The sequence below is a fragment of the Arachis stenosperma genome, chromosome 10 (assembly GCF_014773155.1).
Source record: "Arachis stenosperma cultivar V10309 chromosome 10, arast.V10309.gnm1.PFL2, whole genome shotgun sequence".
NCBI classification, from domain to species: Eukaryota; Viridiplantae; Streptophyta; class Magnoliopsida; order Fabales; family Fabaceae; genus Arachis; species Arachis stenosperma.
The window spans coordinates 79,176,478-79,181,582 of NC_080386.1; positions in this window are offsets into that span (position 1 = coordinate 79,176,478).

The window sequence follows — 5,105 nt, forward strand, 5'->3', positions numbered from 1 at the left end:
CTTTATGTTGTTCTTATATTTTGTTGTAGATCTAGTATTGTTCCTTCTACATTCTTCCAATTCAATAAGAGGTAATTCACAATAATTGTTCTTCTTTACTTTTCTATTGTTGATCTCTTGCCTTTGTAGTTAGATCTCTCCTTAATTCTTGCAATTTATGTTGTTTACTTTTATTGCACTTTATGTGTTTGTTAAAATGTCTCTTTAGTTTTAGTGTAGATTTTGTTCCTCTTGGCCTAGGTAGAGTAATTAGTGACACTTGAGTTATCTAATTCCTTTGTTGATTGACAATTGGAGAGATTGCTAATTGGTTTGGAGTGCACTAAAGCTAGTCTTTCCTTGGGAGTTGGCTAGAACTTGTGGCTCAAGTCAATTCATCCACTTGACTTTCCTTTATCTAGTAAGGGTTAACTAAGTGGTAGCAATGAACAATTCTCATCACAATTGAGAAGGATAACTAGGATAGGACTTCTAGTTCTCATGTCTTGCCAAGAGCTTTTATAGTTGTTAGTTTACTTTCATTGCCATGGTTGACAAACCCCATTTTGACGGTTTATCTTGTATTGATTTTAAGAGATTTTATCACCTTTTACCCACATTTATTCAATGAAATAGCATGGTTTTGTGATTGTCTCCTTATTTGTGCTTAGATGTAAAAACATGCTTTTAGACCCTCAATTTGATGGTTTTAATCTCCCTTTGATTCCACTAGATGCCTTGATATGTTTGCTAGTGATTTCAGATTGAAAAGGCTAGGAATGGATCAAAGGAGTGAAAAGGAAAGCATGCAAAGTGGAGAAATCATGAAAAGTCAAAGAAGTTGAAATCGCCCATGGACGCGCGCGCGCACCTGGCGCTTGCGCGCACCTGCGAATTACCCCATGGACGCGTACGCGTGCTGTGCGCGTACGCGTCGGTGTTGGTTTAGGATTTTTTAATGAAAACGTGGCCAACGAATTCTGAAGGGTTGTGGGGCCCAATCCCAACCAACTTTGGCGCCAAAGATGCTATTTAAAGCCAAGGATTGAAGAGAAAGAGAGAGGCCAATTCATTAATTCATTACACACACATTAGGATTAGTTTAGAGGTAGTTTCTAGAGAGAGAAGCTCTCTCTTCTCTCTAGAATTAGGATTAGGATTAGGTTTAGTTCTTAGATCTAGATTTTATTCATCTTCTTCTACTTCTATCCTCTTAATTCCTTGTTGCTACATTCATCTTCTTCTATTCTTTTGCTATAATTTCCTTTATGTTGTTCTTACATTTTGTTGTAGATCTAGTATTGTTCCTTCTACATTCTTTCAAAGGTAATTCTTAATAAATGTGTTTCTTTTGATTTGTTGTTGTTAATTCCTTGTAATTGAGTAGTGTAGATTTACTTTTCTTGCAATTTACTATGCTTTCCTTTTATGCCTTCCAAGTGTTTGATGAAATGCTTGGTTGGATTTTAGAGTAGAGTTTTATACTCTTGGCTTGGAAAGGTAACTTAGGACCTCTTGAGTTACTAATGTCCAAGTGATTGATGATTGGGAGCCATTAACTCTAGTTCTCACTAATTGAATTAGTGGAGAGTTAGGACTTATGGACTAGGATTGATATAGCTCATTTGACTTTCCTTTACTACTAGTTAGAGGATGATTTAATGAGATTAATCCTTGCCAATTCTCATATTGTGGTTAGTGATTAGGATAGAGATCCTTGACTACCAACCCTTGCCAAGACCTTTTTAGGCCTTAGTTTACTTTCTTGCCATTTATCTTTCATGCTTCATATCAAAACCCCAAAATAACTCACAACCAATAACAAGACACTTTATTGTAATTCCTAAGGAGAACGACCCGAGGTTTGAATACTTCGGTTATTAATTTTAGGGGTTTGTTACTTGTGACAAACAAATTTTTGTATGAAAGGATTATTGCTTGGTTTAGAAACTATACTTTACAACGAGATTTTATTTGAGAAATTCTAAACCATCAAAAATCCATTCGTCAAAAGCATCCAACTTATGCTGTGTTATCACCATTTCCGGTTGCTAAAGAAGTGTCCAGTGATGCTATAGATATTAGGAGAATTGAAAAAAAATTACAATCTTCATACCAATATTCCTGGAGACACGCAATAGAGGTCACGTTTGAAGCGCGCCGCTAGAGAATCATTAAATGTGTTGCACATCCATTGAACAATCCGCATAGAAAAGGTAATGATGCATGAAAACCAGTGTACAAGAAACAAATTATTTGAAAATATAGCATGTTTTTCAATAACTTACATTGCTATTGACCCAACCGTGTGCTTTCAGAGTCCACAAATCCAACATTGTCAGTTTAAGATACAACCTACCTTCATAGGTTGCCATTGGTGTGTTTTTGTCTAGGCGAGAGTCCAGAATCCTGCGTCGGACCATTTCCTCCTTCTCCTCGCCTAACTTCACACCCTTAAGCTTCGGGTGGACCGTTATGAGGGGGTGTGGCCGGTGGATTCTTTAGTTGTGTCAAGCTAAGGGAAAAGCTAGGCCTTCCGTGACTCGGGGTTTGATAGCGTGACTTGTTAGCGATGACCACTTGAAGGGGTTCCACGTTAATTGGACTTGTGTTCCCACTTTGTTCAAACTTTTCCAAAAATTCCTCAACTTCTGGACACTGCATGAAGTTCACGTCGAATTCTCTGCAATGAATGCAACTATACTTACAAAACACATGTAGAAACCATCGATATCATAGTAAAATTAAGACATGCAATTTTCATACCAACAACAGATGGTTACCATAAATAATCAATGTGATTTATGTGTAATATGTTACATCTAACTGAAGACGTGTGTCTAGTTTCATTTTGAGACAACTATATAATTTTAACTACTATGGTTTAACGTGATTAGTTAATACATTGAAATGGAAAGAGATAAGTGAGGGAACCGAATAAGTTAATTTGTATACAACTTGCCTGTCAAAATCGTAATCAAGAACTTCTACAATTGCTGAAGAGGGTATCACTGGATCCGGATTATGTGGAGGAAAAGCACTGTCTTGCTCATTTACAGTCTCCCCATTTGGGTTCAAGTTGTCTTGGAAGAGTCGGCGCCGTCTTTGAGCAATAGGTACATGATAGTCATCGTCGGAGTCTGAAGGAACAACAGGTCAGCGCCTTCGTTGAGCAATGGGCACATCATCGTCTTCGTCGGAGTCTGAAGGAACAACATGTCTCTTGTTGCAACTTGGACCTTCATGAGCTGCTGTGCTTTTGTCGTGGGATCTGCCCCTGATGATCGGCAACTTTTTTCAAATGCCTGTTCGGGCCTCTTGGTTTGTGAACGAGCTACGTAAGTAATTGAAACATAGAATAGATACACCATTATGGAATGAAAACAAAAGTATATATCATATATCTTTCGAGATGACAGATTAAATCACCATGACAATAACCACCAGTATTATTAACATAATGTACTAAACTAAAATTCCACAAAAGACATTACCTTGTGCGTCTCTCTATTCTTGGGTGCCCTCCGTTTGCTTTGTTTAGTGGAGGCTGATTCCTTGCTCCCTCTCTTCCTATCTCCGATGCAACCCTATTATGGACACGTCAATGGTATTTAGAAACCAATAATGTACAATCCTAGTATTGTGTTAGCATATTGGAAGGAATTAATTAACCTGCATAGTACCTCAGCTAGCACATTGGCGGCTTTCTTCTCAAGTTCTGCAGCAGTCCATGCAATGACCCATGGTTCTTGCTCTTGACAGCGATCAAGTGGACCATGCTGCAATCGCTGGAAGTATAATAACTGAAAACCAATTTATAAATGTTATGGTCTGGCATCTAGAACTAATCAAGTAAAAAAAAGCAACTAAGCATTACAATATACCAAAAGGGCAAACATGCAGCCACCACAGATTTCAGGGTTCTTAGATTGGAATTTCTCAATTGCTAGCCGTAACCACTTGAATGTTTTATGAGCCCAATTAAATCTGCTGGGGTTGGTCACATCTAGAATTGGAGGGATGTGCCATGGAGAGATGGTCTGCTGACTCGTTGGGCATAAGAACATTTTTAGCACCACGAGGATGAAGTGCCTTCTGAAATCTGCCCGTTGCGCATCAGTATCCATGGGACAGGAGTACACGAAATCGCGCAACTGGGTTGTTGTCTTTTTTTGAAACTGTGCTTTGACGGTGCAATGGTCTGGATTATTCTTTTTAAATTTGGGTATGGCATCACCTACATTTTCAAGTGCAGAACAGTGTGATCAACAACTATTACGCAATGACAAGGTTATCAAACAAGATATGTTTAGCAAAATACAAAAATGGAACATTGGTATCTTACCCCCATCTCGTATGCCTAATGCCTTCCCTATCAACTCAGAATTGATGCGGATATTTCCAATGTCTACAATAAGCGTATTCGTGTCCACATCGTATGCCCTCGCAAGTTGTTTCATTATACTTTGTTTCACCACCCATTTTGGAATCCTCTTCACAAAACCAAAACCAATTGTGCTAATCTCCTGTAGCTTTTCCACGGCATTAATGCTTTCCAGATGGGTAACCATGCCATTGATATAGGATGGTGAACAGCGTGTTTCTACTAATTTCTGTGTACAGCAAAAAAACAAGGTATAAGCCATGAAAAGGAAGATTCCTGATTGATGCAACATAGACTACCTTTTTCCCCATCAAAATTGTCCTCAATAGATCAAAATCCAACCAACTCCGTGCCTGGAAGGAATGTATGAGTAATTAGTCTCATCAATTTGTATATTTTATTAATTCAGCATAAATAAATTTCTACCCGATAAAGTAACATGATTAATCCCCACACATAGCAATTTGGGAATGAATTTACATACAATGTCCCCTTAAAGAGAATCACATCAAAGTTATTATGTGTAAGTTAGAAGTCTAAAATTCTGTTGAAACATGATGCTTTGTTATGTAGATACTCCTTGGATACATCAATTAAAATGTATGTTCGCCACAATTACCTTACATGGTTGTTTCCATAAGAGATTAGATGTTCATTCATGCCTTTGGGGTGGATGGGTATGCGTCAAATTAAAAGGGGCAAAGTAAAGCACCCAAGGTAAAAGTGGAGTTATAATAATAGG